Here is a 12,164-nt window from a genome sequence, read left to right as displayed (position 1 = left end):
GAGATAAAGTATAATGCAGTTCAATTTACAAATCCATCCATGTTCTCTTCCCAATTGATCAAATTCAGGGTTGCAAGAAACTGGAACCTATCCCAGCTTCCACAAGGTGAGAAAATCAAGGTACACCTTGGACAGGTCACCAGTCCATTGCAGGGCCAGTTAAGTTCAAGTAAATTCAATTTAATTCCAAACTGTGAATCTCATTAACCAATATTCAATTTAGAATAGAAAACAGTAAACATTTCGAACTATGAAAGTGACATTTTACTGTTTCATGAAAGATATTGTCTGATCTTGAGTTTGATGGTAGCGACCTATCCAAAAAGTTGGGACTGGGCCTTCTACTTTGCATGTTTGCAGCTTTAACCTTCATTTTTGGTTCTTATGGCAAACCATGTTCACAGACACAGTTTGCCAGTTTGCATCTTTAAATGCAATGTGGCCCTAATGCCTAAAGATCACAAGCATCCAATGTTGATTATATTATGGACTATTTAAAACTTTCACAAGTTTACAATGAAAAACGTTATTCTGAACTTGCTTCAAATATTGTTGAAGCAGTTATTTTTATAGATTGCTGAACCTCTGTCTATCTTTACCTCTGAGAGACTCTACCTCTCTTTGGTCCTCTTTTTATGCCCAGTCATGTTATTGGCGTGTTACTTATTTGACCTCATCAGTTGAAACAAGTACTCTTGTTCTTCCAAGTACTTTTTCAGCCATTTGTTGCCCTCATCCCAACTTTATTGAGACACAATGCTGCCATCAAAGTCAAGATGAGCTAGTATTTTTTTTAAATATTAAAATGTCTCACTTTCAACATTTGTTATGCTTTCTATGTGCTATTCTGAATCATTGTAAATCACTACATTCTGTTTTTAATTACATATTACAGCCTATCCCAATCTGCTTTATTTTTTTTTATCATGCTGGCAAACACTGTGCTGTTACTGTCTTAATTTGGGGATGCTGTGTTTGGAAGGGGAAAAAAAACAGCTGGTGTACGGGGTTAAGTAAAATAATGATGCTGTATGACTATCAATCGTCAATTTTGAGCTCTGCTTTGAAATGAGTCAGAGCATATAATGGTACTTAGTGTAACTGAGAAGGTTGAGGGGTTAAGGTGTTTGTCTGAATTTATGTTGAAATATATGTAATTGAATGGTCTGACACACAGTCCAACGTTAATAACAATGTGCCCTCAGGGCAGCTGACCGCCGCATCACAGTATATTTATGGACTGATACTAAGGACAACCCTTTCTGTAAAAATGTTTTTATATGGTGAGAAATATTGTTTTGATACTTAAAACAACTGATGGTCTTCTTATAAAGATCTTTATGACGGCATCTGCTGTAAGTGTGAGCCCACAGTGGGATGATGGGGTCAGGTTAGGCTTTTTTTCTTTGGCCACCTTTATACTGGCCCATCCTCCCAAAGTCAAGGGCCATCACAGTGAGGAGAAAGACAGCATTGCATTTTCATTTTCTTTACAAGACCAATGCCTCAGGCATTTTTCAAGTTGTGAGAGTGTGAGCACACAAAATGTGTGAGTTCAAATGTTGATCATGGAAAGATTCTGTTAGTTTCATCATGTGCTGGGTCAAAAGGTCAGACAAAGGAATCCAGAAGTTTTAATGATACCCATACCCACAAAAGATGAAAGAACACTTAAATTGCACTACTCAGAAGCTTGAATTGCTGCTCTAACAAAGTGTCAATAAAGAAAGCACTTGTTCTTGACGAATGAATGCCCGGAGTCAAACAGGTGAATTTCTTCCAATACTATCATCATGGCTGATAACAGCACAGTAGACTGTTGGGGTTTCGCAATTAGATAACTCACTCAAAGTTTATCTTGATGATTAGCTTTACATAGAGACCATGAAATCATTTTTTGGCCCTTAGAAGATTAGGTGTTACTGCAGTATATGACAAAAGTGGATAGAGTAACCTTAATTGCATGACATTTACAAATAGGAAGTTTGTGACAGTCATTTAGTGTGGGCAGAGGAGGAGGAATTACATGTGTTGTAAAAACAAGGAAGAAATGTTTCAATAAGTACATGTCTGAGTACAAAGATCTGAATCTCTTTGATTAAGATCATTTTAGAGTCATTGAAATGCCAGTTATATGTTTCCATGAGGAAGTGAAGGCTAACAGAACTATACAGATTATACTGTTACTGCAAAAAATGGAAGTGAAAGTGCTGTTATAATGCCTTTTTTGCCAAATAAGTAACATACTATTTGTTTTAGACTGCCAACCACAAACATAAATCTAAGAAAAAAACTAATTTGGTCAAAGAAGTGCATTACTTTACAATGTAACTCTGTGTATCTATATGAATACACTTCCCAGAGTTGTTAAAGTCCATCCTTATTAACTTTAAACAACATTTTGGAATCTTCTGCCTTGTAAAACTTACGGATTTATAACTCAAACCAGCCTCCAGGACCTTATTTGTATGTTAAAAAGGATTCTCTTAACAACCAATTCATTAAAAATGCATTAAAAAAAATTAAAATTTAAAATTTAAACCCTGTCCTGTCTGGCATCATGGCAAGCGGAATGATGGTCTGAATGCTGTATTTTACCAAACATATTTGCCTTGACAAAGGAAGCTGTATGGCTACAGCTGCCCGTATTGCTTAAGTTAATATTTATTTATTTTTGTTGAAACGATTTATTAATGCGGAACCTGAAAGCACAAAGAAAGGGAGAGAACAAAGAAAAGAGAAGAGAAAGGAGACAAAGGTACAAAAGAGGAAAAACCTACAACAACAGCAATGAATGTAAGAAAAACAAGACAAAACCAGACTGCTGCTGCATCTGTTGAGAGACTTGATAGAAAATCTCCCACAGCCTCTGTTGGTAAACCAAGCGAAGAACCATCAGGAGCACCTGCAGGAAGACAAATGGAAAAAAACACAAACAGCAACAACACCAGCAGCAAGAATATGAAAGCAGAACTGTAGATACTGATGATTAAAACCACATGACGACCCAGTAGTGTATAATAAGCATGTGAATGTGTGTGTGTGCGTGCAAAACATGTGACATATGTCTTACATGAACTGTGTTCAATAATGGGTGCAGAGGGCCACCACCACGCCTCCCCCCTCCAGAAGCAGACGAAGAGGGCTCCAAGACTAGCAGCTCCACGGAGCATGGAACCCAGGCAGTCCACAACAAGAAGAGTCATGTGCCCATCAATGACAGTATAAATAAATAGGATTCGCAACAGAGACCATGGATTGTTGTCTGTTTTGTTTTTTACAGGTGTAGCAGCTGGTTGTCTGGTTTTTGTTTCTATTTTTGTTCTGTTTCCTCTTTTTTCCTCTTGTTCTTTCCTTGTCCCCCAGTCCGGTTCAGTTCTATTACATGTTATATATTGTAAACAGAAATAAATAAATGGGCATCAAGGGGAGCTTTACATTTATAAAACTTCCCTTGGCAAAGCAAATCTGTTTGGCATAAAAGGTATTCAGACAAACAATTCTGCTGCCATAATGCTGAACAGGACAAGGGAAAAAAAAAAAAGACAGTATAAATAGCTAATATTTTCTGACCTAATGTATTTGTGGGTAAATTTTGGAAACTACAGATAATGGATGGAACTGAGGTCTGAGACGTCAGTTAATAGAGCAGTCAGAAATTGTAGAGAATTTATTTTTGAGAGCAATTCTGTGTGAGAGAGAGATGTCTGTGAGTTCTGAAGAAAAAGTAATACCATCCATCCATTTTCTATACCTGCTTATTCCGTCGGTCAGGTCGCGGAGGGGCTGGAGCCTATCCCAGCGGTCATCGGGCGAGAGGCAGGGTACACCATGGACAGGTCAATGTCTATATTGTGTTTCTCTTAATCTTATCTTGTATGTTTATGCTTGATGATAAAAATCTTGACTGAAATGCATGAATTAGCTTTCAGTTATGATCCTCTCTGCCATTTGGGGCATTGGGAAAACACTGTAAAACAACATCCGTATACTGATTCAATATTGAAAGTTCATGTGGACACCATCTCTACAAACAGTGACGTAGCAGTCCTGTGAAAAATAAAGTAGATCCTCTTTCAATTCCAATGCTTTACCTAACATGCTTTACATGACTGAATTTTTTTTTTTTTAATTATTACCAGTTGTTAAAATTAGAAGAATTCAACTTCAGATGAGGACAATTACCAAAGGACATTGTCCCAGAAGACTTGTGATTTGTTCAGATTAGCTCAGAATAACTATATATACCTGAGATGAATGAAAATATAATTTCAGTGAGATGTTTGGTAGCTATATCAACTAACTCCTACAGTGTGTTTCCTAAATTGCATCATGAGAAATATTGTTTAATGGCAAACATGGAGCAGTTGAAGGAATTTTCTCAGTCTTACCCAGTGTGAATATTTACTCAGTGAAAACATACTCCTGCTGTTTTGTAAATAAAGCACAATACTGGCAGAGATCATAGATAGTTGCATGCACTCAGCAGTAATTACGTTGAAAATGATTTAATGCTTACGAATGGATTTTAAGAAGGGTGTGGGTAGAGAAGGCCGGATAACAAAGTGGTAGAACAAGGAAGAAAAGTCTGAAAAGGGTGAGAAAAAATAAGGCAAAGGTCAGCAGGAGCACTGACGGGATAAGGCTTAGAGGACAGGGCCTGACAGGTGTAATCAGACGTGTCACACAGCCACAACAAAGTGGATGTCAGAGCAGCCACAGGGGGCTGCTATAAGCATGTCACAGCCAATCGTGAGGGTTGACAAAGAATTGTTGAGTGTTTGTGCCTCTCTTTGGTGAGCCTATTACAGCTAAAGAGGCCAAGTTGTATTGGTATTTTTAAGGCAACAAACGCAGGAAGCGGTAATAGATTCAACATGTGTGAACACGTGGTTCATTAGCTGCATGCATATCAAGATTTGTGTGTTCAGATCAGCTAGGAGTCATGCTTGGGTTGTTCATGACAGCAGTTAGCTTTCTGGCAACCTGTACAAGTTTATGGCTCTACTTGCAGACACTGAAGCCACTTGTCCATTCTTGTCAGTTTGTAAGCAGATGTTGTATGGAAGATAAAGCATTTGTTATGAGCTGTGGTTAAGTCACTGTGGTCTAAGACACAATCTGCCTTTGTGTGGCAGGATCATGTTTCCTCTGGGCCCCTCGCAGCCCTCAAGTCTGCAGAGAAGTTTCAAGAGCTGTTTTGGAAGGCTGACAAATTTTCAGCTTCTGTAAGTTGTTTCATACAAAACCATATTGATATTTCTTACTATTCAATCGTCACATTACATTAGGTCAGCCTAAAAAGGTTGGGGTCTTGGGCAGAGTAAAAAACAGTTTTGATATGAATGTTTTCTTATTGTGATCTCCAAAGATGATGAAAAATGGGAGAACTTGTGAACAAACTTTTTTTTACTTGCACCACTAACTGAGACTCTGTACCAACTTAGAAAGTTGGTTAGAAAGTTACTAGTGTCATGGTCCTTTTTTTGTGAATTGGTTTTCTATCATTAGGTTTAATTAATTAATAATCATTAACTAATTAAAAATCAGTAATTAATTCAATCAAAAGGGGAGAGTGCAGATAAAATACTTTCAATTGTCATATGCACAGCTAAATAGAACTGTTTTCATCCTGGATTTAAACATTGTCAGAGCTGAGGCCTGTCTCACATTTTCTGGAAGACTGTTCCAGATTTTAGGAGCATAAAACTGAAACGCAGCCCCCCCCCTTGCACTCTGTCACCTCTCGATCCGCCTTCCTCCCACTCTACACATGCCCTGCTGCTGCAATCAATCCACCTGGTTCCCATCAGCTCGTCTGCATTTAGTTCCTGTCCTACCTTCAGTCTCTGCTGGATTGTCATTCTGTTCACACGGTTTGTCAGAAGTAGACTTCTAGCCTAGCTCAGCCTTGTACTAATCTGTTGCTAGTCGATTCTTGAATTAAACCTATTTTCTTTGTTCAGTTTCCTGCCCTGCTTCTCTGCCTGTCTGCTAGCCATCTCCTCAAGCCCTCCTGCAGCTAATCCCCCCCCCCCCCCCCCCCCCCCCCCCCCCGGACCCACTCTCCAGCCCACCACCCCCTTGGACCAGCACCCCACCTTCCTTGTGAGTGGCAGTTCTACACTGAATTACTCCCTGAGCGAGCCCCCCATCCAGCACAAAACAGTATAAGTTATCAGTTATCCTTTGCTTATTTCTCATCTTCTTCTTTTCTTTTTTTTCTGAATTGGGCACCTGATGGTTTTGACCTTTTTCTGTCCATTTGGCACTCGGCAATCAACAGATTTCCCATGATCCCCCAACACTGTCACTCACGACCACTAGTCAAGACTAAACCAATTCACTTGGGTGACTACATAATCGTTTTGTATCACCCATTTTCATTAACCATTTCACACAATTCAGAAAAAACGTGCTGGAATCATGGGCCTGTGTTTATAACATTATGAATGAGATGTGCGTTATTTAGAAGATTTATTAGTGTATTACACTATACGACCTACCCCCCCTCTTGTCCGTTCCATTTGGGAGACCCAGAGGTGAACTGCCGCCCCGGGCTGCTGCTCGGTTCGCCCATACCAAAAACCGCCACTGTCCCTCATCATAAATAAACTTGTTCTTTTGTCAGTTGGTGTCTATATTTGGGTTGCTAGCAAAGTCGTGACAGTACGATCCAACCATGCAGGACCCAGCCAACACTGACCCCGTCCGCCAGGCAGTCTCCCATAATGGCATGCTACTTGGGCAGCACACCCAGGCACTGGACGTAAGTAATGGACGGTCTCAGAGAACTCACCACCTGGGTGACGGAGATTCAGGATCAGGTGAATCTGCCCTCGTGGTCTGAAGCTCAGCCGCCAGTCCCAACTCCAGCAGTGTCCACCTCTGTTCCAGTCCCAACTCCAGCAGTGTCCACTTCTGTTCCTGTCAAGGAGCCATGGGTTCCTCCCCCAGATCGCTATGAAAGTGACTTTGGATTATGTCATTCCTTTTTGTTGCAATGTGATCTTGTGTTCAGTCAACAGCCCCAGTCTTACTCAACGGAGCAGTCGAGAATTGCTTACTTGATGGGGCATCTGCGTGGAAAAGTAACAGTTAAAAGTAACGGTTTCTTGTATTTTGGGAGACTTGGGCATTTCCTGGCCTCCTGTCCTCATCACTTGTCAAACGACCAGGCTCGTCAGTAGGGGGGAGAATCCTATCAAGCCACACCTCCCTTCCCCTTTCTCCCCGACCCCGAACACAAGTGCAAGCGACATTGTTGTGGAAAGGTCAATCCATTGATTGCTCTGCTCTTCTAGATTCCGGTGCAGATGAGAATTTCCTAGATGCTGCCTTTGTCAAGCAGTTAAACCTGCTTTCCATCTGCCTCGATAAGCTGCTTGAAGGAAGTGCATTAGATGGTAGACTCTTAGCCAATATAACTCAAAGGACTGTGCCTGTGCGATTACTATTGTCCGGTAATTATCAGGAGGAGCTTAGTTTTCACATAATTAACTCACCTTCCATTCCTGTACTCCTCAGTCTCCCCTGGCTAGCACAACACAATACCCAAGTTGATTGGAGGAAAGGAGAGATCATCAGCTTGAGCCTTCATTGCCATGCAAGTTGTTTGCAGTCAGCCCCTCCTTACTCTGTGTCCAGTCCTGAATCCCTGCCTGAAGTCCCTGATCTGTCCTCCATTCCCCCTGAATACCATGACCTCCAAACTGTATTCAGTAAGGAAGGTGCTCTGTCTCCGTCCCTATGAATGGGGTATAGATCTCCTGCTTGGTGCTCCCCTTCCCAGCAGCCGTCTTTACAGCCTCTCCAAGCCCGAGCAGGGGGCCATGGAGAGGGATATTAAGGACTTCCTGGCATCATTCGTCCTTCCTCGTCACCCCTAGGAGCGGGGTTTTTCTTTGTTGGCAAAGAAAGATGGGTCCCTCCGACCATATATTGATTTTTGTCCGTTACCATTAAGAACAAGTACCCTTTACCCTTGATGAATTCTGCCTTTGACTCTCTCCAGGGGGCCACGGTGTTCACAAAACTCGACCTCTGCAAGGCATACCACCTGGTGAAGATGCGGGATGGAGACGAATGGAAGACAGCCTTTAACACTCCTCTGGGTCATTTTGAGTATCTAGTCATGCCATTTGGGCTCATCAATGCCCCAGCCATCTTCCAGGCCCTGGTAAATTATGTCCTCAGGGACATGTTGCACCAACTTGTCTTTGTTTACCTGGATGATATTCTCATATTCTCTAGGAATTTGTCTGAACATGTTTAGCATGTCCACCAGGTTCTGCAAAGACTCTTGGAGTATCACCTCTTTGTGAAAGCAGAGAAATATGAGTCCCATGCCTCATCAACTTCCTTCCTGGGTTTCATAATTGCTGAAGGGCAGATGACAATGGACCCAGCCAGGGTAAAGGCAGTTCTTGATTGGCCCAGCCCTAGCAGTCGTAAGGCGTTAGAGAGGTTCCTTGGATTTGCACATTTCTTTTGAAGATTCATTCAAAACTATAGTTGTGTGGCTACCCCTCTGACTGCACTAACCTCGACCTCAAAGCTTTTTCAGTGGATATCATCCGCTGAATCAGCTTTCATCAAGCTCAAGGTTTTTTTTACTACTGCACCTGTCCTCATCCAGCCTGACCGGGAGAAGCAGTTTACTATTGATATGGATACTTCAGACATTGGGGCAGTTCTCTCTAAGCGCTCCACCAAGGATGGTAAGCTTCTTCCTTGTGCCTTTTTGTCTCACTGTTTATCTCCAACAGAGAGGAACTACGATGTGGGAAACCATGAGCTCTTGGCAGTGAAGCTGACTCTTGAGGAATGGTGGCACTGGCTTGAGGGAGCTGAGCAGCCTTTTGTGGTGTGGACGGACCACAAGAACCTGGCGTACATCCAGTCTGCAAAGCGGCTCAATGCTCATCAGGCTAGGTGGGCTCTCTGTTTTGATCGATTTAACTTTACTCTGACCTAAACACAAAACCCGATGCCCTGGCCCGTCTCAAGAACTGAGGTTCTCAGAGTCTGAGTTGTTTCATATAGCTCTAACATGTCAGAGATGTACTTTGTCGCTAGACCATGAACAGACTTGTACACAAGCAGAGCTGTTTTAAAGTCTATTCTTGGAGTGACAAGAAGCCAGTGCAGAGACCTGAGCACTGGACTAATATGGTCATATTTACTGGTTCTAGTCAGGACTCGAGCAGCAGCATTCTGGATGTACTGCAGCTGTCTTACAGCCCATTCAGAGAGCCCGGTGAGCAGGCCATTACAGTAGTCCAACCTGCTGGAGACAAACACATGGATTAATCTTTCTAAGTCTGGTTTAGACACTATTTCTTTAATTCTGGTAATTTTAAATAGTAAAAAGCTGCTGATGTTATTGATTTAATATGGCTGTTAAAGTTCAGGTCTGAGTCCAATATTACCCCTAGATTTCTAACCTGATGACCTCAAGGTGACTGATAATACTTTTTCTGTGTTTCTGTGGGTCACAGACAATGATTTCAGTTTTGTCTGAGTTTAGCTGGAGAAAATTGTTTTGCATCTACAAACTGATCTGTTCGATGCAGTGACACAATGCATATAGAGGCCCATGTTCTCCTGACATCAGTGACACATAGATCTGAGTGTCATCTGTATATTTGTGATAGGACAGATTATAGCTGCGTATTAGCTGGCCTAATTGGAGCATGTACAGATTGAACAATAGGGGTCGCCACGATTGACCCCTGGGGAACCCCAAGGCCATTTGGTCTGAGACACAGTTACCAATTTCAACAAAATACTTCCTGTCCTCGAGACAGGACTTGAACCAGTTTAAAGCACTACCAGTTAGTCCCACCCAGTCTTCTAACCTCTGTAATAAAATCAGCTGTGTCAAAGGCAGTGCTCAGGTCCAGCAGAACTAAGACTGAGAGTTTGCCTGCGTCTGTGTTCAGGTGGATAGCGTTTGTCACCTTGATCAGAGCTGTCTCAGTGCTGTGGTGGGGCCTAAAGACTAATTAGAAAGTATCAAAAGCACTGTTAGACAGGAGAAAGTCAGTAAGCTGTTGGTATACAACTTTTTCTAGGACTTTGCCTAAGAATGGCAGGTTTGATATGGGCCAGTAGTTGTCCAGTACTGTAGCATCAAGACTGCTCTTCTTTAGAAGAGGCTTAATTACAGCAGTTTTTAAGGCATTTGGAAATGTTCCAGTCTGAAGTGAGATGTTAACTAGATGAGCAAGTTGTGGTAACAAACTGCTCAGCACAGACTTTAGAAATCTAGTGGGCAACTCATCAAGGCAGCACGTTGATGGACTGAGACTGCAGATGATCTCTTTGACTGTTTTGTCTGTGACAGGTATGAAAGGTGTCAGCTCTAGGTGTCTAGTTGGTGGCAGAGTAATCCCTCGCCTGTTGTCACTCACCTCATCAACCCTCGCAATATCCATAAGTCTCCAGTCACCTCAGGCGTTTCCCAGACCATTGTAGTTGTCATCTAGTCTGTTGTCAGTCAGTCTGTTCGTCCTCTGGCTTCTACATTGGTGTGTTATGTTACCTTCTGTCTTATGTTTATATCATACTCTGCAGCACTTTTTGTTTACTTTAAATAAAACCTTTGATCATCTTCCGCCTATCTTTGCCTCCTCATCTGGTAGACCTGTGTTTGGATCCTTTATCTCTAGCTCAACATAAACCAGGACAATTTGAGGACATATAAGTAAAACAAATGGTCTTATATTACTGACGGTCTCAAATTCACAGATTCAAACTATTAAATTAAACAACCTCCATTAACTTGAGGTTTATCTAATGTTAGCATTAGACAAAAAATCATTAGTTGTGTTCTAACCTATATGTAGTCAAGCAGAAGAATTTTGTTATCTCAGTTCACTCATCAACTCAGCATCAGAGTCTCTACTCCTGTTTTGGTGCTCTCTCTGCTCCAAAAACAGCAGACTAAACTCTGTGTTGTGTCTGGTCTGGTGGATACCAGTCAGTTTGTCTATCATTGTATGTTATCACCTTTCATCAAGAAAACTTTTTTTTTTTCTTTAGAGCAGGTTTTCTTGTTATCACCCTCAGGTATTGTACTGCTCTCCCTCAAAATCCTGCTTCTTATGTGCACATGCTAATTATGTTATCTTGGATTTTACTTTTTGCTCTCTGATTGTTGTCAAAAATCTCCCAGCCAATAGATATAATACTAGGAATACAGCCTCCCTCTTCATTTTTTAAAATTTACTTCACAGCATCCACACAGACGTGCCAATATATAGTCTAGAAGCAGCTAAGAAGGAGGACAGTGGTAATAAGTCTGTCCCATTTACATAAGAGGAGGAGTAGAGACTGTTGTCACCAGAACTCTAACCACTTTTTTCTATTTCTTGTGTGTCTCCATCACTCGCAGTAAGAAGTTGTCAAAGCTTTTTAAAACAATTCTATTTCTATGGCCATGCCCCTTTGTTCAATATGAAACCAGGAAAGATTTTATTTAATTTACAACAGATAGGTAATAACAAATTTCTAAAAACTGTCCCTAGGAGTGAGTGTGACCATATGTGTTGTTGTTTGTCTCTGTCTGGCCCTGTGATGGACTGGTGACCTGTCCAGTACCCCGCCTCTCGCCCAATGACAGCTGGGATAGGCTCCAGCCCCTCCGCGACCCGACGCGCATTAAGCGGGTATAGAAAATGGATGGGTAATAACAAGCGGTAAAAAGAAAATTAGTCCTCTAATTAGTTGCAAAGTCAGGCCTCATTCATTCAATACGTGCATTCAAAAAATAAATTAGCTTGGGGTGTCTCTACGATACCTTGAGAAAGAAGAAGTCCTCACTGCAGTAGGCCTGGATTTCACTGTGACCCACAGCCATTTTCTGCATGTTTTTCCTCTTATCAATCTTTTTATATTCATGCTCAATTACTCCTATCAAACAAAAGGCAAAAAATTCCAACCGATGAATAGGTAAATAAACAAATACAATTATTGTCTGTAGTTTTAAAGGGAATTGCTTTCAACTTTATTGACACCATCTACCACACCATCTACCCACACTGCTGTACATATTACTGGAGAGTAAGATTTTGAGTTTTGAGCTATTTTACTTGATCATCTCCATGTCATCTTAGATTCAACTAAGAAAAAAAACCAATTCATTTCAGTTTTATTTATAT

The sequence above is a fragment of the Leuresthes tenuis genome, unplaced genomic scaffold (genome assembly GCF_036924035.1).
Source record: "Leuresthes tenuis unplaced genomic scaffold, fLeuTen1.0.hap1 SCAF_16, whole genome shotgun sequence".
NCBI classification, from domain to species: domain Eukaryota; kingdom Metazoa; phylum Chordata; class Actinopteri; order Atheriniformes; family Atherinopsidae; genus Leuresthes; species Leuresthes tenuis.
This window is presented reverse-complemented; position numbering follows the sequence as displayed.